This window comes from Ascaphus truei, chromosome 1 (genome assembly GCF_040206685.1).
Source record: "Ascaphus truei isolate aAscTru1 chromosome 1, aAscTru1.hap1, whole genome shotgun sequence".
In the NCBI taxonomy this organism is placed as follows: Eukaryota; Metazoa; Chordata; class Amphibia; order Anura; family Ascaphidae; genus Ascaphus; species Ascaphus truei.
In genome coordinates this window covers 115,039,563-115,062,906 of record NC_134483.1, presented here as the reverse complement: position 1 = coordinate 115,062,906, position 23,344 = coordinate 115,039,563, and positions in this window count along the sequence as shown.

Sequence of the window (23,344 nt, the reverse complement as noted above, 5' to 3'; positions counted from 1 at the left end):
AACAGCCAGAGCTAGAAGTGTTTCTCTGTCAATTTGACTAACCCTTTGTAGGGCAGCATCAATTTCAGTTGGACTGTAACCCCTCTCATAGAACTGTGCTGCCATGAGTACTAGTGCATTCTGCATCTCATCTTGGTCACTCGTGATCCTTTTCACCTTCAATAGTTGAGAGAAAGGGAGGCCCCTCTTTAGGGGCAATGGATAGTGGCTTGTTGAAAACAAAAGTGAATTTTTGTCCATTGATTTGCGGTATAGCTTTGTAGCTAATGATCCACCACTCTTGTAGACCAGTGTCCAGAAACAGGATTTCCGTGGTGCTATGATTTAGAGTAAAGCGAATAGTAGAGGGGATATTGTTGAGGTACTGCACAAACTCTAAAAGGGCACCTTCAGTGCCGTTCCAAAGGATAAAGATATCATCAATGTAGCGAACATATTTCTTTATATGGTGTGCATTAGGTGCATCACCTAGGATGTGTTCTCTCATAAAGATCCATATAAATGTTCGCGTAGGTCGGCGCCATATTTAAGCCCATGGCTGTGCCCGAGAGTTGTAAGAAAAACTTATCTTCAAATTTAAAGAAATTCTTATGTAGAATGACTTCCACCAATAATAATAGGAATTTAGTGGGGGGACCTTGCTGCCCATTAAACTCCTCAAATTTACTGCGAACCGCATCAAAGCCTTCTGTGTGCGGAATGTTCGTATAAAGGCTAGATACATCTACTGTAGCATCACAAAAATACAGTCCATCACATTGAATGGCAAATCACTCAGTTGACCCATGAAGTCGGTTGTATCCTTGATGAAAGAGCCCATACTCGCAACCATTGGCTGCAGATAGAAATCCACATAATGGGCAAGAGGATGACACAACGACCCACGAGCCGAGGTAATAGGTCTCCCAGGGGGCGAGACAAGAACATGTGTACCTTCGGGAGAATGTATATATGTAGAACTTACTGATTTCCTTGGATATCCACCCATTGGTGACACCAAGAAGAATAATGGCATCAATTTCTCTTTTGTATATGTTTTTAGGATCACCGGTCAGACATTTATAATGGCTAGCATCAGCAAGCTGTCTTTCAATCTCCTTTCTGTAGTCATAGTAGTTTAACACCACGATGCCCCCTCCCATTTCGGCCGCCCTCACTATAATGTCCTTGCTGTTCCTTAGCGTTTTAAGGGCCAAACGCTCGTCAAAAGTCACATTATGAAAACTGTTTTTCTGATTGAGAATAGCACGTGATTCTTTTCCCAGAAGGTTCCCGAAATGCAGAGATTATAGTTGCTTGGTTGGGGATCAAATGTACTCTTTGCTTTAGAGGGGTTTGTAGACACATGGGCACCCTCGGATGAGGCCACAGACTTACTGAAGAAGTCCTTGAGTTTGAGGTGCCTGTGTAATTTGAATAAATCCACTTCCAATTTAAAGGCGTCCTGAGAGTGGGTGGGCACAAAAGATAAACCCTTTTGTAGTATACTTATTTCCGCGGTAGTCAGGGTATGTCCAGAGAGGCTGTAAATCACTGTCTCACTGATGGCGTCTTGGTTCCTCTGGACATCTTGCTCTCCCTTTCTGGATACCGCCGCCCTGTGACCCCCTCTCCTGATTGTTCTCCGGGGTTTGTTCCATGTGACGGTGGTCTGGCTTGGCCTCCACTGCTGGGCCGTAAAAAAGACTCCATTGTGCCACTGTCTGGGGCATCTGAAAGGTCGGTATCACTGGTGGTATGTCCCGTCTTAGTGGACGTGCCACGTCTAGAGCGTGGATGAAAATGATGCTGCCCACTTCTGCCAGCCGCAGCCTCTCCCAACCCAAGCAACCAGCTGTATACATTATGCTCTTTATAATAATTGGTAACCGCATCTTTTCTTTCTTAAATTTGATCAAGTTGTCACGGTAAGCATCCACCGTTGTTTGTAATTTATCTATCCAGTTGGTACTGGTGTCCCTCGTCAGAATGTCCCCATGCTTGTTATTGATACTCTCAATGTCCCTTTTAACTCCTTGCTGGATTGATCAATCACAAGGATCATAAGGCCAAACGAACATTTATTCAAAATAACAATCCAGCGTTTGCAGAACTCGATGTCACTTCTACCTATTGTGGGTTGATTTTTAACCCTAAAACCCCTGGGAAACATTTTCTTTGTGGTAATGGATAGTGTGAACCCCATGTAAATAGAAGTCCACAGCTTTCTCAGGTCCCACAACTGACTCAAAAGAATCTGTAATCCGTATCTTTGCAATCTCAGCATCACTGAAACCCGCCGTGTCAGATAAATTAGAGAAAACCCCGAAAAGTCTGTAAATTAATCCATGGTGCATACACAAAGAAGACGTCACGAACAAAATCACAAGATGTAGAAAATACCGTAGGCAAAAATAATCCAATATAAAACACTTCAAGGCTTAGCCACAGCCAGAGGTGTTAACAGTACAGGAGTAGGTGCACAACTCATAAATAATGATAATACAAAAAAGCAGTAGGCACACACACTATATATATATAGTGCAGAATAAATGAGTTCTTCAGTATTAGGTGATACCTTTTTTATTGAACTAACAACTTATGTCATAGGACAAGCTTTCGAGAGTTCTCCTCTCTTCTTCAGGTCTGCAATACTCAAAGGTATCACCAAATACTGAAGAACTCATTTATTCTGCACTATCGCAACTGGACTAACACGGCTATTTTCTGCTTATATATATATATATATATATATATATATATATATATATATATATATATATATATATATATATTGTAGTAGTTATTAAGATAGTGCCACTCCTCAAAAAAGAGAAAAACAACAGTTCAGCCCTTGAAAAAGATCCTTTATTTAATCAAAAAGTCAAATCTGTCCCACTAGGAGAGAATGATATAAGACAAGTCTTAGCATAAGGTAATTATTATTCTGGTGGTTTTGAGCTACTAGAAACAGAGCAACAAGTAGTACATGGGGATGTCCCACAAAAACAGTGCATCAAAAAACCATACGTGCAATGACTCAAATTAATGTTCATCTGTAATGCATACAAAATTGTTATACTGTGTAAATACAGGCATACCCCGGTTTAAGGACACTCACTTTAAGTACACTCGCGAGTAAGTACAAATCGCTCAATAGGCAAATGGCAGCTCACGCATGCGCCTGTCAGCACGTCCTGAACAGCAATACCGGCTCCCTACCTGTACCGAAGCTGTGCGCAAGCGGGGAGACTATAGAGCCTGTTACAGATGCGTTATTTACATCAGTTATGCACATATATGACGATTGCTGTACAGTACATGCATCGATAAATGGGAAAAAGGTAGTGCTTCACTTTAAATTTTCACTTTACATACATGCTCCGGTCCCATTACTTACGTTAATGCGGGGTATGCCTATATATATATATAGACCTGTCTAAGACATGCAAATGAATATACAGGAATATTTACAGTTGCTTTATGATTTACTGTGGAGGGTTTTAGTCACTTTTTTACCCACCATAATCTTAATAGTCGTGGTGATTACCTACTCTTATCTCATTTGAGCAAATGTCAGCAAGCCAACCTCACACTGATGATACCCATCAAGGTTGAAACATGTCTGTGAGTGGGTTAACTGACTTTGCATCTCCCAAGTCCTTGCTTAAAAGCTGTGTTTAAAGCAGCATGCATTGACTAAGGGTTGCTCATGTAATGTGAGCATGAGATAAAAAGTGTCACTGTGTGCTCATTTGCATGTCATTTCCCAGAATCCCTTGCTGCAGTGGAAGTGCTGTTTGCTGGGTGATAATGGTGAAAGACAGGGTTGCAGACCTGTCTAAGACATGCAAATGAATATACAGGAATATTTACAGTTGCTTTATGCTTTACTGTGGAGGGTTTTAGTCACTTTTTTTACCCACCATAACCTTAATAGTCGTGGTGATTACCTACTCTTATCTCATTTGAGCAAATGTCAGCAAGCCAACCTCACACTGATGATACCCATCAAGGTTGAAACATGTCTGTGTGTGGGTTAACTGACTTTGCATCTCCCAAGTCCTTGCTTAAAAGCTGTGTTTAAAGCAGCATGCATTGACTAAGGGTTGCTCATGTAATGTGAGCATGAGATAAAAAGTGGCACTGTGTGCTCATTTGCATGTAATTTCCCAGAATCCCTTGCTGCAGTGGAAGTGCTGTTTGCTGGGTGATAATGATGAAAGACAGGGTTGCAGACCTGTCTAAGACATGCAAATGAATATACAGGAATATTTACAGTTGCTATATATATATATATATATATATATATATATATATATATATATATATATATATATATATATATATATGCCGAAATAACGTGAGAAGAGATCCGAGCAAAACCAGCAAATGACATTTCAGTTTTGCTTTACTTTGGATGGGCTCCATTTTTGCGGTCATGTAGTCAATAACAACCCCGAAAGCAAATGGACACTGGAGCCGAATACACACAATACAGTCAAATCAAATGTTCGTGGGTGTCGAATCCTTGTGCCCACCCTATTGAATAGCTAAATAAAGTTAAACTCCTCTCATGTTCCACCTCAATATGTTTACAAACTAAAGCATAATGCTCCTATTTTAAAATGAAAAGCATCAGTCAGTCAGATAAAATAAGTCCCTGCCATTGATTGTATACATCTTGCTTGGTGCTGCAGCTTTAAATGAGAATCTGATTACCCCAGTCAGTGGCAATTAATAAACTAAATCAAAAACACTTTTCTATGTCGGATAACTTTGATTAGCTTTAAAATGCATTGATAATATCATTCAAATAAATCCTTTTTACACCACTATCTGTCCTAAACCAATTAACAAGTAGTTAAGTTTCATTGCCTGCTTCCTTTTATAGCTCACTTTTTTTTCTAATGCCTGCAGACAATTAAAGGTGTGAGTTGTAGCCAAGATGCTCTGCATGGAGCTTCCTACTGCCTTTATGTATGTATATCTTTATTTATATAGTGCCGACAGTGTACTCAGCGCTTCACAAAGACAGTACAGTATAGGGAATTATAATACAATAAACGGAGCAAAGTCAGACAATAGGAAAGGAAATCCCTGCCCCAATGACGGAGAGCTTATAATCTAAGTGGTGTGTTGGGAGTCTTACAGAGACAGGTGAGGGAATAAGTGCAGTAGATGGCAGTGCTTGGCCATAATGGTCGGTAGGAGTGACTGTGGGTGTACTGCTGCGGCACAGTTTATTCGAGCATTTGCCCGTTCTGTGCCGCAGCAGTAGCCTGGCGCGCGCCCGAGAGTGACGGGCGCGCGCCGAAGCAACGGAAGAGCGCCCTCCGATCGGGGCGCTCTCCCTACCGCTGCCGGGTCCGCCGGGTCCCCCGGAACCCCCTGCCGCTGTCCCGCGATCGCGGGACACCAGGGCTCCCTCGGGGAGCCCCTGGACGCGCGTGCAGGGGGCGCACGCTCCCGAAGACGCGTGACCGCGCGTCTATGACGCGCGGCACGCCGAGGGGCGGCCACTAGCAAGCCGGGAAATCTCCCGGCTTGCGGATCTGGCCGCAGTGTAATAAACTGTGTCGCCAGTGTAGGACAGTAACCATGAGTGCAGGCTATTGGGATGCTTCTTTTGCAAGGGGAGTTTTAAAGTTGGTCGGTATTAAATTAGATTGGTTAACACCTGTAAGGGGGTCACCCCGGTTCCCCTGATCTTCCTTTGCCCCCTGCCTTACCCCTGTGGCAGTGGGGGAAGGGGACGGCGACTTCTCCCGGTGGGCACCACCATCTCTGTTGTGGCACGAGGTTCGAGCAATGCGCAGAGGTTGGCACGGGTAGCGGTGGCCATTAAGAGTGTGCAGGAGCTCTGGGAAGTTGCGCAGGCGCAGTTGAGCGTAGCGGTGGCCATTACAGCTTCGCACAGGCGCAGTAGAGATCGCGCACGCGGTCCCCATAGGAAAGAGGTCCTGAGTGGACTACGATTCCCAGCAGCCTCTGGGGACTGCCCTATGATCCCCGTCACATGCAGTCAGACAGCCACTAAGGCTGACAGATTCTCATGCTGCAAAGAAGATACAATGTTGTGTGCAGACAGGGATTGTTCAGTCAGGCTGAGGACACAGAGGGGGAAAGAGGGGGGCAGAGAGCTGCGAGCTTCTGCCCTAGGCCAGAAATCCCCAGGCTAGAGTTGAGGCCCTTACTCCCCACTAGTGAGGGTGGGTGGTCACAGGGACAGGCCCTAGGATAGGAACCTGTCACATTAGAGAGAGAGAGAAGACCGGGAAGGGGAAGAAAAAGGAGCTCAGTGTGTAGAGAGGCAAGTAGCCTCTACACTAGGCCTCATACCCCTGGCCCAGTTATTATCTTTGCCCCAGTTTGTTGGTTGCTTCAGGGACAGGACTTAAGGAAGGAGATCTGCCCCTTTAGCTGTTTGGTTAGTTAAGGAAGCACTCAGTGGCGCGCAGCCTGATTCCTGGTTCTGGGATCAGACCCTCAGTTATATAGAGACTATCTTTACGGAGGCCACGCCAAGCAGTGACTGCGGCCTGCTGGCTGCAGACGACACCCTGCAAGGTATAGACGGTACGGTGCAAGTAGGTGATATTATCCACGCCGGAATTCACCCCACGCGTAGGAGGACATCACGTCGGATCAGGCAGATCCAATCCAGTTGTGTTGTGGCACCCGTGGCTGGAGCCTGGGCAGGTATCTATAAGTAGTGCACCAACACGTCAAGGGATAGCGCTATCTCCAACACACGTGGGTGGGATTGGACATAATGTACTTTGGGGAATACCTATGTTGATGTGTGCACCCGGTGCACTTCCATGTGTGTGGTTATATGCATCTTGCTGTGTGGTACAGGGTACCGGTGTTATTAGTAGTTGCAATAGTAAAACAGTTGTTAGCATACACTGTGTGCGTGTCTTATTATTGTGGTTCCTGTAAGAGGACCATCCCACTCAGGTGGGAACCCATACAGGTGGAGGCGCTGTGTTCGACGAATTATCAGGTAACCACAGGCTCCCAGTGGCGGAGTTCAGGTCTTCTGTGAGCCTATCAGGTAACGCACCACACCCGGTAACACAAGTGTATTTCCCCACAAGGTCCCTATCTGCGATTGGGGGGGGGGGAGGTGTTACACACCATTAGCAGGGAAAGTGGTGGCAGCGAGGCATGGGCGTGAGCAGGTGTGTATATTGCTGCGTTCAGAATTAGGAGATATATCCCCAGCAGCAAAAAGAGGGAGTAGAGAGAGAGAGGATTTGTGGGGGTGTATAAATAATGGTGCAGTGTATGGGCACAGGCATAGGTGGAGGAGAAGAGAGATGAAGAAATGTGGATAGATACAGGGGAGTGGGGAAGTTAAAAAAAAAAAAGTTTACAAAGAAGTGAGAAAACAGCAGACAGAAAAAGCAAAAGGGAGGGCATAATGAGATGCCAGAAGAGAGAGGTAGGAGAAAGTTTCCAGGTATTGGAAGATAAGAAGAGTAGGAGTTGAAAGAGCAGATGTATAAATCAGGCTTGGTACTGTAGGTCAGTGTAGCACTCTAGATTAAGCAGCATCTTAGAAACCGAGTCTATAGATTTGTAAAAATTGTCAGAGTATTTACAAAGTCAAGCTCTCACAATTGCAGGGTTGTTGTTGAAGTGCAGAGTCTAGTTATTCTTACAGTCTTCACCTCCAATTCTAACTCCAATGTTAGCTCCACAGACAGTTCATGTGTGACACTTAAGATCTTACACATCCATATGGCACAGCCAAGATAGACTGACTTAAATACTCTAAACAGATTCATGACTAATAATTAAGGGAGGGTGTAACAAGCTTTCCCTGGTCTGTTAAATATTTATTGTCTAGCCCGTTAATACATTTTAACAGGCTTAGGATAAACATTTCTGCCACAAGGTTCACAAGAAAGGAAACAAAACACTATTAAACAGAAATACAGTACATGAACATGGATTTCTTAATGCATTCTAATCACTTGCCTCCTAGGCTCCTGTCTCTTCACTGCCTGAGACAAGAATGAGCCTCAGTGTGTTCTCAGAAGCTTGCTATATAGCTTCTGAGATTGGCTGCAGGTGCTAGCCCTCTGTCTTAATTAGCTGCCTGTCTTTTGAACAGGGGAGTTTCCAGCAGTCAGGCAGCATGCCTGACACACCTTTGTTTGTACTGCTAGTTTGCAAGTGATGGGTCTGTAAACCCCATCACATACCCCCCCTTAGAGGGTACCTCTGGGACAACTCAGAAGAAGCAGAGGTCCCAAAATGGGGCCGTCGCGCCCATAATGGCCCGTGCCTCCAGGGGGTACTTAAAGTGCCTGCCTTTCCTTCCCCCCCACCACGAGGCTTGGTGGATTTGCGCGCGAATCAACAAGGGGAGGGGCTAATGGGACGGGCTATTTAAACCCTGCGCTTGCAAAAGCTACTCACTGACTCTGTTTTTCTTCTCCCTGCAGGTACCTGTGTGAGACTCCCGACCGCAGCATGAATCCTAGCAGCACGAGGCCGAGCAGCATCCAGGCATCATGTAGCTGATCGCCGGACATCGCGCCCGGCGGCCCCATGGAAGCAGTGGCCCGAGCAGGAAGAGCTGCAGTCCTCTCCCAGCCGGAGAGGGAAGTAGGCGGCCAGGCAGGCTAGCTCCAACCCCCAGCCTCGCTCCCAGCCCTCTCCCTGCCCCTCTCCCAGCCGGAGAGGGAAGCAGGCGGCCGGGCAGGCAAGCTCCAACCCCAAGCCTCACTCCCAGCCCTCTCCCAGCTCCTCTCTCAGCCGGAGAGGGAAGCAGGCTGCCAGGCAGGCTAGCTCCGCCCACCAGCCTCACTCCGGTGCCTGCTCGCAGCAGAGCAGGGAGGGGAGGGCTGCTCTGCCCCCCCTCATGGGAGAGGACATGAACCAGCACACTGCCGCTCCGGTCCCCGCTCCCCCTGCTGGCATGCCCCCCCCCTCCCTGCAAAACCGGCCCCTCCTCCCCTCCCAGCCCCCAGCCACCCTCCCCCTGCAGCTGTTAGCCACGCTCCCACTGCTGGCCTGCCCCCCCCTTCCGCTGCACAGCACATCACCCCCCCTGCTATACATAACACCCCCCCCCCTGCTGACCAGACCCCCCCCCCCCCATGGCTGGCCCGAGCCAGCCCACCAACGCGGCAGAGTCACCCCCGGCGTTCCTGGCACCTTACCCCCACGCGCCTTACCCCCACGCGCCTTACCCCCAAGCGCCTTACCCCCACGCGCTTTACCCCCAAGCGCCTTACGCCCACGCGTCCCAAGCCCCCCCGTACGCACCGGCACATCACACGCACTACGCCCCTGCGCCGTATGCACCTGCCCCCTATGCGCCATACCCACCGGCACCGCCAGCGCATGCACCCACACACCATGCCCCAGTGCCCTGTGCCAGATGCCCCTGGCGCGCCGGCACCTGCCTTGGATACATCAACGGTGGTCCCGCTACCCCTGCCTGCGGGGTGCCACCCAGTGCCCCGGGCACCTCCCCAGGCAGATGTGCAGGCGCCAATGGCGCTGGGAAGCGTCGCCGATCCAGGGAGCAGTAACAGGAGCCGTGCAGCCGCCAAAAGACCCAGGACCGGTCACCCAGGTGCTCAAGCCGCAGGATCAGGTGAGCATGAAAATGCAGCATTGGAATGTAATGAGGATGATGTTGATGGTGATGTTAGTGATGGGGGGTCAGTTAGGTCAGGGGCGGACTGTGAGTCCCAGGGGTCAGACAGCAAGAACAGTGAGAGAGCGAGCAGCGGGTCAGACGCAAGCAGCGGCGCAGACAGCGACGAGACCCCAGGGGTAAAGCGCATAAGGAAACAGGTAGAGGCGTTGAGCAAGGCGGTAAAGCTGCGTAGGATAGATAAGGGAAAGCGCAAAGACAAAGGGGCGGCTTCCACCCACAGTGGGGAGGATTCGTTTGCAGTTGAAACTAGCCCCTTGTACACACACCTGCCCAGGAGAACACAGAGAGACATACACTGGCGACACACTTTATTCGAGCTCGGCTAGTCCCACGAATTCGGGTATACCCGGGTGTATTGAGGTTTGTGACTGTTTTCTGCCCGAGTGCATTGAGGTATTTTCCAGGCAGGGATTGAAGCATTTTATTCCCGCTGGCTGCAATACTGCACAGTATAAATATATATACTGCATTACAATTCATGAATTTATGCCATCTGGTAGACACGCGAAGCATTGCAGCCTATTAAATGCTAATCATTATCATTTAACAGATCAGCCGCCCGTCAGCCAGGCATGAACCCAGGCTGGGAAGGCAAACGCAACGGGGCTTGTCAGAGGTGAGGAGCGGCGCATTCCAGGTATCTGCCAGGTACATACTGGGTTTTTGCTCGAATAAAGTGTGTCGGTGCAGTAGGTAACAGGAAGTATGTGGATATGTTCAAGCTGTCTGTAAAAGGGCGAGCAGAGAGGAAACGCGTGCGAGAGGCGGGCGAGAAAGGGCAGGTAGTGAGGAGTAATGCAAACTGGGTTATGGGTTTCATTGTGTTCGGGGACTGTTTCCTTTCAAAACATCCCAAGGAATTGCATAATGTGATGAGATACATGAGTGTGATACAGAGCATACATGACGAACACGAGGGGTCAGCGTGGCGGGATTATGACGAGCAGTTCAGGCATAGGTGGCAGGGGGATACACGGTTGGGTTTGGGGAAGATGGACATGGAATTGTGGATGAAGTTAGTGGGACGGGGGAAGCAGGGGGGCGACGCCACCTTTCCCAAGGGTCCAGGCGATCGGCCTGGGAGTGATTCAACAAGCAGGGGCAATAAAAGGGAGTGTTGGGCGTTTAATGATAAACACTGCAAGCTGGGGGCGGGTTGCAAGTTTAGGCATGTGTGTAGCTGGTGCGGGGGTAGCCACCCCGCCAAGAAGTGCTTCAAAGGCCCCGGGCAACCGGAGCCAGGGGAGAGGGAAGGCGCTAACACCGGTCAGCCTTAGCGGTTTGGGCCGTTGGCTAAAGTGGTATCCCGACTGGGAGAAGGTGGGTTTTTCTTGGAGGAGGGTTTAGAAGGGGGTTTTTCACACACCAGTGGGGGGGTGAGTTAAAGGAGATAAAATTGGGATGTATGGTGGGCCCATTCACCCCCCCCCTAATTGCTCAGTTAATGATTTCCCCTGGTGCAAAAATAAATAAATAAATATATATATATATATATATATATATATATATATATATATATATATATATATATATATATATAATTATATTCAGGTAATTAAGACATATGGGGAGGGAGCACTATTGGTAAAATTGACTTGGAAGCAGCCTTTTCGGCTGTTACTCTGGGCCCACAGCAGCTTCAGAGGCACAATCGAATGCTCAAAGGGGTACATTAGGGGCCGGCAGGCGAGTAAGTAGATAATCTACTAACATGTTTTCTGTCTTCACAGCGGGGGCCCCGCGATATTTTATTAATAACATGCGCAGCCCTTTGCAAGCGAGCAGCAGTCAGGGTTTAGGGTCACAGCTTAGGGTGTGGGGTGAGTCCCCAGTAAGTGGCCTTACTGGGTCCTCCGGGTGGCGGAACTGTCAGGCCAGTCATCGTAGGGACACCGTGAATACCCGAAATGGGGCTCCATCCGATGCGGATGGGCCGCCAGGTAACGGTCCCCCTGAAAAGATTGTGCGGGCTGGAGACGCAGGCGGTCGGTCGCTGTACCCCTGGCACCAATCTTAGGCAGCTGGGCTCTATCCTATGCGGGTAGGCCCAGGCGGCTCTGATAAGGGGGACCTAGGGGCCGTGGAGAGTGTCTCTCGCGGTGGAGAGTGTCTCTCCCAGTAACGGTAGACGGGGGCCGTGGAGAGTGTCTCTCGCGGCGGAGAGTGTCTCTCCTGGCGGGTGGAGGAGGGCTCCCCCCGCCGGAAGATACCAAGAATAGGGATGACAAATGACTAAGATTATGGCTGACAGTTATTTGCAGGTATTGTTAAAACAATAAAGCTGTGACCATTTTTACTTCCACAAATCTGTGTCGTCTCAGTTTGTTAGGGGGGTGTAAGTAAACCACGCAGTAGGCACACTAGGCCGTTATACCACATTCACTCCCCTGCCTTCTCTTGAGGAAAAATCTGCATTCTGATGTTCAACCCCTGAATTATATTTAACCTCAAAACAAAAGGGTTGTAGCTCTAGTACTGTAAGTCTAGCATTGTTAGCATCTTGTACTGTAAGTCTAGCATTGTTAGACTTCATGGTATTAAGCCACTTTATGGGGGAATGGTTAGTTATAAGGGTATAGTGCCGTCCCAAAAAATAGTAACGTAGGGCATCAACCACAAACTTTATTGCCAAAACTCCTTCTCTATGACAGCATGATTCTTCTCCCTAGAAAGCAACTCTCGACTGAAATATAAAACTGGGTGTTCTTCTCCCTTTTATATTTTGAGAGAGAACTGCCCCCAGACCTACCTTCTGAAGCATCTGTATGTAGTACAAAATCTTCTTCAAAATCTGGGCTGTGCAGTACTGTTTGGTTCCATAACATACAGCTGCGGCACATCTGAGTCTAACACATCACCGTTTTTTCCCTGGCTTTTTCCTGGAATGCAACGCTCTTCACCTGGCGCATGCCGCGTTCATTTTGCATTCTCAGCCACGGGTCATGCGCGGTTGACGCGCGGTTGATGCGTTTATTTAGAATGGTTCGGATTTAAAAGGTTGCAATTCTTTGTGTGTCCGCCAGATGGTGGATATTCATGAGTTGTAATGGCATGCACTTCAGTAATGTGTCGACTTGCAGGTGTTTCGTTTAAAAAAGAGACAACAGTGTGCTATTATAACTTGGCCTTGAGACTGAAGCAAGAGGTTGCAAAAATGTATCAATTTAGGCTTTTCATATTAAAGAAAGACAAAGACCAGTTTCTGTTACAGTATTCTCCAGAGAGCCGCCCGCCATGAGTGTTCAAGTGCAGCCCGTTTTCCAAAAACCCGACAGAAGTTACGCGTATTTGATATGGGCCGCGATTAATGCAACAGAGGATAAGATGGCAACAGTTGTTCAAATTTATCAGTATTTTGTCGAAAAATATGACTTTTACAAATTTTCGCCAGCTCCTCATACGTGGAAGCGTGCAATAAGGAAAAGGTTATGTAGCGACCCCTGTTTTTATCGTATTGAGCCACAATTTGTTGGAGGGTATTGGTGTGCATCACCGGCTTTTTCCTGTATCTGTGATCATGATGGTGGCAAAAGGCGAAGGGTCGTGTTAAAACCAACTAAGAAACGACAGTCGCTGCCAAGCAATGCACCGGCACCGGCACCGGCTTCCGATAACGGTCCCACCGTCAGTGACAACCCCGAGCCTGAGCCGGATTTCGCGTGCAGTTTCGATCAAGCTTGCATGTACCTAAGCAATTTCCAGCCTCATCAACTGACTACAGGTGGACTAGTCCCGCTGCAAACTATCGACATGGATGATCAAGAACACTGGACTGGCAGTGGACCGGCGCCAGCTGAATGGGAAATTCTATGGTGAGTATTGTTGCTGTATTATTTTCTGTGTTTTTATTTTGACAATACAGTATCAATATCGGTGCGATTCAAAATTCAAGCGATTCTCCTGTAAGCAATATCATTGGCTGAGCGGCTTCTCCAGTACTGTACTGCAGATACTGAACTATTGGTGGAACGCTAGGCGCATGTGCATTGGAACCTTCTTGAAATGCATATGCGTGTCATAACATTGATGGTAGGCGCATGCACATGTGGACAGGAGACCCCCCGAGAAAATTATTGGTGGGACTGGCTGGGAACGTCTTTAGGAGACTGGCCATTACAGTAAAACATTTCTTTTTGTTTTTCCTCAGAAAAGAAAACAGCTAATGGAGGGATTTCGATGGATAATATCGCTTTGTGTAACAATGCCTGCACATTGCTGAATCGGATTTAAAAAGCCACGTACCAGAGTCTACAGTTTAGTGGCCGTTGTTATTGCTTTTTGATAGAATACTGCACCTGAAACAGTATGCTGATGTTTTCCGGCCGTACCGTATACAATACTTTTTTATATACAGTATACTGTGTAATAAACCCGAACAAATAAAAACTATGCATTTATTCTACATTTATTCGACATGTATTACAGTGCCAGTACATACACTACAGTACAGTATGTGTCTTCTTTTTTTTAAATACTCTTATACTGAGCATGCCTACAGTATACAGTGCTTTATGCCTCTAGAAACACTGTATTTTGTTACAGTAGCAAAGGAGCCAATGGAATAATGTAAAACAAATAAACATGTTCTTTTATTGCTGGAGTAAGTACAAAAACATTTATTTACAAATACTGTACAATGTAGAAACATTTTAAGTGCACAGCGATTCAAAACATCAACAGGTGTATGGTTTACTGCTACAGTAGTGGAAACATTTACAGTATGTACAGTGTACAGTATGTACAGTAGAAAGTAAAAACATTTGCAGTCAGTCAGTATGGTTTACAGTCGCATGTTTTAAAAACAAATTCTTTATTCATAAAATATAAACAGTCTGCACCAATATAAACAACTGCAAAACAGTCTGCACCAGTAAAAAAAATCTTTATTCATAAAATACAGTATACAAACGAAACATCTCCTTTATTAAAGAAACATATACAGTACAGTGGGATGGTGTGCAAAACTGTCAGTCAGACCTGCACCAGTACAGTCCTAGAGGGCTGCAAATAGGGCCGGTTTTTAGGACAACCTTGAAAACCGTGCCTGTTTGCGGCCCTCAGGGACTGGAATTGTGCAGGTCATGTGTGTGTGGACAGCAAGTTAAAACATTTCTGTATAAATACAAGTAAAAAAACACACAACAACATCTCCTTTATTTAAGTACAGCAGGTCAAAACATGTACAATACAGTTCAGCACAACAGTATGGTCTTACAGAAAGTCCTCCACATTGTCCGTCTATGGCCGATTCCTTGCATGGTGCAAAACGCCATTAATGCAGTCTTGAACGCCTTTCATTACAGGATCTGTAATTGGATAAAAGCGTCGCATTTCATCCAGAATGTTCTTTCTTAAATTGACAGGAAGCGCCTTTTTTACGCGATTCCCATCGTAGTTCACTCTGAAGGCCCAGTCGCAGTACAAAGAGTAGGGAACATGGTGCTTAAAAAGTAACAAGGCATACTTGTGGGGTGCACCAGCACTCTTCACCCTATACTTCTCCCTGAGCGCCTGTGGCAGATCGCACAGGGTGATGTCGGGCACCGTTTCGATGCGAGCGAGTGTAGGTCTTTTGGGAGCGGGTGTGCTTGAGGCGACGGGCGATGGTAGGTTGTCTGGGAGGATGCTTTCCTCCGGTCTTGGCGTGGTCTTGGCGGGGTTGTCATGTCCTCAATGGCATACATGTACACTACATCTTCTGGTGGAGGGGGTGCGCTTGGTGATGGAAGGGGGTCGTAGGTCCAATTCATCACATCCATTTCACCCCCCTGCTCCAGCGTCGGGGAAACAGGGGCATTAACACCGAGCAAACAATGTATGCCCGCTATGTCAGCCTCCATCTCCTCCATCCGTCGATCCATCCGTTGATCCATATGTTGCATCCGTTGATCCATATCCAGCATCCGTTGATCCATATGTATCATCCGTTGATCCATTTGAAGCACCCGTTGATCCATTTGTAGCACCCGTTGCTCTACATTTAGCATGGTCTCCAGAAGCAAATCTATCTTTGCCAGCACAATTGTGTTCCCGGGGAGATCCACACTTATCCCAGTCAGCATCCGGTCTAACGAGCTGCTTCTTGTGCATGGCGTGTGGACATCTGGGTGGATGGGTGCAACGGAGGATGTGATAGGGATTCCACGGAGAGAAGCAGCAGCGACGTCGCATAGGGGTGGAGAAGGAGACCTGTGGATATCCGGCATAGGAGAAGCGGCAGCGTCGTCGAAGAGGGATGGAGAAAGTGACCTTTGGATTTCCGGGCGAGAAGCAGAGTCGTCGTCGCAAAGTGAGGCGGCAGCGTCGTCGGATAGAAACGGAGAAGATGGCCTCTGGGTTACCGGGAGGGCGGAGGCAGCGTCGAGGACGAGGGGTGGAGAAGACGGGCTGAAAATTTCCGGGACAGCGGCGGCAGAGTCGTCGAAGCGTATGGGAGGAGGTGGCCTGCGGGCTCGATGGGTTGGCTGCCAATCGTTTTGTGTCGAGAGTACATAACCGTATATCTTCTTGACATAATAAGGCTGACGTCTATGAAAACCCTTAGCCTTTGGGGTCAGCAGGAGGTTTTCTTTATTGGCCTTAGCCTGTCGCTTTTGCCTTGGCGTGGAAACGGCAACCGCCTTTCGCTTTTTCAGCTTGACAGGCACGGCAGAGGCGAGTGGGTTCCTGCGTCCGTAGAATTGGGTTTGCTCCATGGAAGCAGGTGGCACAATGCAGTATCTGGACAAGGGCAAGTTCAGATAAAGATTATCGAGTGGTGGGCTATGCAAAGTGTGTAACCTTTTATGCATGGCAGCGAGGTACAGGTGTTGAAAGTGGGCGTACAGTACTCTAATGTGAGTCCTTAACGTATAAATACACCATCCATTTTGTGGATTCACTGCACATTGAATACACAGACTAAACATCGAATATACATTCTTGTGTTTGTATTTCTTTCTACTCACAGCAATGGTTGTTAAAACGATTTCCAAGGATCTCAGCATGAGAATCAAGGAGATGTACACGAGCGGACACCGAATTGATGCTATCCAACGTTGGCTAGCTACTTCTGGCCTCGTTGTGCCAGAAACCACCATGAGCTATCATGCACACGGAAAAAACAGAGACTGCAAAAGGGCACCAAGGGTAGCTAACGCGTAAGTATATTTACAAAACTTCTAAAAAAAATTTAGATGCAGTATATATTTGTTTTATATTTATATCACAACGGTATATATTTGTTTTATATTTATATTACAACAGTCTATATTTGTTTTTTATTTATATCGCAATAGTATATATTTGTTTTATATTTATATCACAACGGTATATATCTGTTTTATATTTATATTACAACAGTCAATATTTGTTTTATATTTATATCACAACAGTATATATTTGTTTTATATGTATATTACAACAGTATATATTTGTTTTAGATTTATATTTAAATTACAGCAGTTTATATAATTTGTATATTTATATTTATATTACAACAGTATATATATTTTGTATATTTATATTACAACAGTACTGTATATATATTTTGTATATTTATATATAAATTTTATATTGCTGCATATTAATAAAACAATATGTTTTCTTTACATTGTAGGGAGACAACTCTTCTGGTGGACAAAATAAGTGAGGAGAATGATGAGAGGAGTGCATTAAGGGTCAAAACCACTCTGCAGGAAAAGCACAATCTGACTGTATCCGAGAGCAGCATAAAGAAGATGAGACGCAGCATTGGATGGAAATATGGACGAGTGAGGTTAGTACTGGACAGTACAGGAGGTAAAAGTGTTGTTTAGGAAACTGTACTGTACCGCTAAAATTATTTATTCCTTGTCATTACAGAGCGTACCGCATGATACGGGACGCAAACAAAATCAAAAGAGTGGTCCAGGCCCAGGCATGGATCGACAGTGGGGAGACTTTCCAGGATTGCATCTTCACTGAGGAGTCTACTGTGTCGCTGGAGAGATTTGCAAGCTTTGCCTTCCACAAAAAAGGCCGCTTATCTTTGAAGCCACGGCCAAAACACCCCGTGAAGCTGCATGTGTGGGGTGCCATCTCTAGGCGTGGACCAGGATGCATTGTCATCTTTGAAGGTAAAATATATCAAATGTAATGTAGCCTTATGCACTGTACTTTACTAGTGTAGCCTTACTGTATGCACTGTACAGTACTATTGTGCAGTTTTTTGAGCACTTTTCTTTTCTTGCTATAGGAATCATGAATAAAGCTTTCTTCCAAGACAACATTGTCCCTGCAATACATCACACGCGAGTTCACCAATGGTCACCGCTTCTACCAGGACAACGATCCGAAGCACACCGCGTCAACAGCGCATATCCTTGAGCGCGGTTTCAACTGGGTGAAGACACCAGCGGAGTAAGTGCAGTAGACCGTGTCTCTTTTTTTCCCCACTGTTTTTACTTTGCACTGCATCTCTTAAACTAATTGTCCTTTTTTTCCAATGACAGATCGCCAGACTTCAATCCGATCGAAATGGTCTGGCATCAGCTGAAGGACCATATCCGGAAAGTGGCAAAACCCTCCAAAAAGGGCGAGTTGTTGAAAGGCATACTGAGTTTTTGGAACGATGGAATACTGCAATAAATATATAGACCATATTGCCACTGTATTGCCCATTGTGATCGCGCGTAATGGGCAAGCATCAGGAAAGTAACACTGTGCTGTAGTATTGTAAGTACAGTATGATACAGGTAAGTATGGCACAGATTTTTTTCTTTCCCAATAGTCAGAGTATACAGTATTTAAAGTTTTTTCTTTACAGAGAGAGCAGCACCAGCCATCAGGTTACAGTACATAGTATTTATCAGTAGTCAGAGAATACAGTAGTTCCAGTATAGTATAGTTTGACAGTACTACAGTAACTACCTACTAACTGCTCAATTTTTTTTCCAGAGAAAGCAGCACCAGCCATGTACAGTAGTGCTACACATCACACAATGCCATAATACAGTACGCACATAACTGCACTCATTTTTGTTTTCTTGTCGTTTCAGGAGGCCTGGGGGGAGGTGGGGTGTTGTGTCCAGTCTTATCTGCTTGTACAGTCAAATGTACAGTATACCTGTATAAACAGCAGTAATGATGTACACAAAACCTCCCCTCTCTCAATGAACTACTGTACTGTACACAGAATGAAGAAGAAGATAAAGACGGAAAAAATAATATTACTATACAGTATATATATATATATTACACATTACAGTACTGTATATATTATTAAATAATATTCTTATAAATGTGCATTATTCAAGTTTCCCCATGTTTTACAAATGTTTTCTAAATGTTTATCCAATTTCAATCTGCCAGAAGAACTTAATAAAGACTGCATTATGTATTATTCATGATTATTTTTTTATTTGTATTTTTTGGTTCCTGATAAAATAAAATGAATATTTATTCACATTCCAGCTAATCATAATCATTGACAACAACCACGCCCCCCTCCCCCACCCCTTCAGTACCCCAATGAATAAGAATGATTGACAAAACAACATGAATCAGTTAATGGTTTTTTTAACTCTCAATTCTCACAATGCTGTGCAGAGCAGATTTACATTTCAAAATCGAGAAGGGATTTTCCAAAGCGTTACCGTAAACTACTGTAAGCCTCAAAAGGTTGGGGGGGGGGGGTGGGGTGAGTCATGTGCAGTAATCAGCTAGCTCCCCTCTCTAAAAGGATTAGAGTACATGCAGGCGCAGTGAGGTGATTGATGCTTGGCTAGGGACGGATTATAAACACAATGACTAACTAACTTCAGAAAATGAACAACTCTGTGGAGAGGGGGGGTTGGGTGACTCATGCGCAGTAAGCAGCAAGCTCCCCTCTCTAAAAGGATTAGAGTACACGCAGGCACAGTGAGGCGATTGATGCTTGGCTAGGGACGGATTAAAAACACAATGACTAACTAACTTCACTGGATATCACCTGTGGTGTCCCGCAAGGCTCTGTTCTGGGGCCCCTACTCTTCTCAGTCTTCATTAATGATCTTCCCACAGCTTGTAACGAAGCCTCAATACACATGTATGCAGACGACACAATCCTATATGCACACAGCCATAGCCTCTCTGACCTTCAACACATACTTCAGTCTGACATTTTTAGACTCGTAAACTGGATTTCCCAAAACACACTGTTTTTAAACACTGACAAGACTGTAACAATGGTGTTTGGGACAAGACTAAATTTTTAAAGCTTCCAGTGACTGAGCTCCTGATTAGAACCAACGCTAACACCACCCTAACCCCTGTCACTAGTTTTAAATACCTGGGCTTATGGTTTGACTCCCACTTAACATTCGGGATGCACATTGATACCCTGACAACCAAGACCTATGCCAAACTAGGGGTACTTTACAGGAACAAATCCTCCCTAAGTCTCTTGGTCAGAAAGCGTATCGCACAGCAGATGCTAATGCCAATTATTGACTAAGGAGACATAGTATATGGCTCAGCACCTCAAACCCACCTTGGCAAACTTGACACCCTCTACAATTCAATTTGTCGTTTTGTTCTCCAATGCAACTATAACACACATCACTGCAATATGCTCAAAGAACTAGATTGGTCATCACTAGAGTCTAGGCGCAAAGTTCACCTTTCCTGTCTTACCTTTAAATTCTTCATGGGCAAGCTACCCAGCTATCTGAACAAGCTCCTCACCCCTACCACTTGCAGCACTTATCATCTGAGACCAGACTCCAAAAGACTGTTCATGGTCCCAAGGCTCAACAAAGTATCCGGACGTTCCTCTTTCTCCTACCATGCACCCCAAAACTGGAACAACCTACCAGAGACTCTCACATCCACCACCAGTTTAAGTTCTTTCAAATCTAAGGCTGTCTCACACTTTAATCTGGTCTGTAACTGTTTCATGCGCCCATAATATATATTTTCTTTAACTATGCACGCAATGTCTTGTATATAATGTATACCCTGTTCATTTATGTAACTGTATTTGTAACCATGTATTATTTGTTTTACTCTGTGCCCAGGACATACTTGAAAACGAGAGGTAACTCTAAATGTATTACTTCCTGGTAAAATATTTTATTTTATAACTTCAGAAAATGAACAACTCTGTGGAGAAGGGGGGTTGGGTGACTCATGCGCAGTAAGCAGCAAGCTCCCCTCTCTAAAAGGATTAGAGTACACGCAGGCGCAGTGAGGCGATTGATGCTTGGCTAAGGACGGATTAAAAACACAATGACTAACTAACTTCAGAAAATTAACGACTCTGTGGAATTTCAAATCCTTGAGCTAGCGTTCATGGGGGAGGGGGCTGCAGATAGAGCTGCATGAAGTTCAAAGCTGAAGACATACTTAAATTTCAAAAGCCAGTTCATCACAGTAATACACCCCAAATACAGTATGTAAAAAGCACAGAAATCAACCATGTGCAGTCAAACGCACAGTGTCGCAGTCAATAGCTACAGCAGCACAGATTGAATATCGCAATACAATAGATGGTTTTTGCAGGCTTGTGAAAAAAAAATTACAAAATTTTTTTTTTTTACATTTTGGTCACGCGTGCGCAGTAAATTCCTGCTGTCAAGCAGGAATGTGATTGAAACCAGACACACCTTCAAAGGAATGGTGTGGGAGAGATGTACTGCATTGCACAGAAGATAAGAAGTTGAAATACCCTGCAGTGCAGTTAATTATCCTGAGCGAGGGGAGAGCGCTGTACTGTATATGCAGAAATGAGACACTGTTACAGTACTGTACACGCCTGTGCGTTTCAACAATTTTCAAATGAGACATACAGTACTGTACAGCAGCACAGCACTGCAAAGGCATGTATACTTTAAATATGCAAATTTACAATTTACAATAACTGCGCGTGCACACACAGACTGTCTACTGACGTAGGTTGAACCGCAAAGGTATTAGACTTCCATGACAACAGCTCGCAAACGCCCCCCTGAGTTTTTACACGGCATTGCAGTATTGCAGACAGCGAGAATAAAATACCAATATCACGAGCGCGAAAATAACGCAGTTCACTCCGGGCGAAAACGACAAAAAAACGCACATAACCGGGATAATCTCAGAACCGTGGATCTAGACGATTTAGACTCAGATCTGTCGCCTCTGTACACTTTATCTTTTGTAAGGCCTCTGCACATCTAGGTCCAAACCACATGGTTAGGAGCAGGTTTTTTTTTTTTAGGTCAAAAACTTGGGTATAAAATTTCTATGGTAACCTGCCAAACCCAAAAAAGGCTCTAACCTGTTTTTTTTTGTCTGGGGAATGAATCAGAGATTTAAACCTTGTCTACCAATGGGGTGTTACTATTCCATTTCCCAAAATATACCCCAGGTACCGTGTCTCCGCTTTCCCTATTGCACATTTTGCAGGATTTGCTGTGGGACCTGCCTCTCTCAGTGACCTTAGTACTGCTGCTACTTTGTTCAGGTGCTCTTCCCAATCAACGCTGTATATGACCACATCATGTAGATACGCAGATGCATATTCCCTATGGGGTTGTAAGATATGGTCCATAAGCCTTTGAAAAGTTGCCGGGGCACCATGCAGACCAAAAGGTAAAGTACAAAATGGATATAAGCCCATGGGTGTAGCAAATGCGTTATTTTCTCTTGAAGGCAGAGTAAGGGATATCTGCCAATATAATTTTGTTAAATCTAGGGTTGTAATATATTTGGCTTTACCCAACATGTTCAGAGTCCGGGGTGCCAGAAGTAGACGGGTAGATGTCCAAGAGCCAAGGGTCAGTGGCAGGTGAGAGCAGCATAGTGAGGTCCAAAGCAGAGTCCAGTAGTAGAGAGGTACACGTAGTAAAGCCAAGCTGAGATAAAACCAGGGAAATCCAAACAGAGGCAGGGTCAGGAACAAGGAGCTGGAACAGAGAGCTAAGCACAAGATACTGCACACAAGAGTCACAGAGAAGCTATGCTGAGCGACGATGGAGAGGGCAGACTGTGGTAATAAAGCGTGGAGGGCCAATGGTAGCAAGGATTGGAGCGGAGGCTTGGCTTAGTGGCTGCAGTGATAGGTCCAGGTAAGCAGAAAGGGAGACAGGGGAGAGATACCTGGTAATAGCCTGCAGCCGATGAGGGGAGGAGCCAGTAGCACGGGAGGGCAGGTAAGAGGATGGGTGCGCGCGCCTTCTGTAAGGCTGCCATGCGCGCACCCTAATCGCGTGCACGCAGATGCGGCGTGCGCCGTGGAGGAACAGCCTGGCGTGGAGGAGGTAAGGTGTTGAGAGAGCGGGGCAATGGGGCAGGGAGCAGCCGTGGGACCGGAGGTGACGGGGACCTGCTGAGAGGAGCGTGTCCCCCGATCCGTTACAGTACCCCTCCCTTGAGGATCGGACTCCGGACGATCCTCCCAAGGCTTGTGAGGAAATTTCAGACGGAATTGTTTTAGAAGAGCTGGAGCGTGGATATGATGAGAAGTTACCCATGAGCGTTCCTCTGGGGCCATATCCTTTCCAATGAATGAGGAATTGGAGCCTACCTCTGGACCAACGCGAATCGAGAATGGACTAGACTTTGAATTCCTGTTGTCCTTGTATGGTGACAGGATTAGGTCTCCGAGGACGGTCTGGAAAGTGTACATGTCACGGTAGCTTGTGACAAGTTGTAATTTACACCAAAACTATATATAAATATATATATACCTGGGTTTGAACTGGG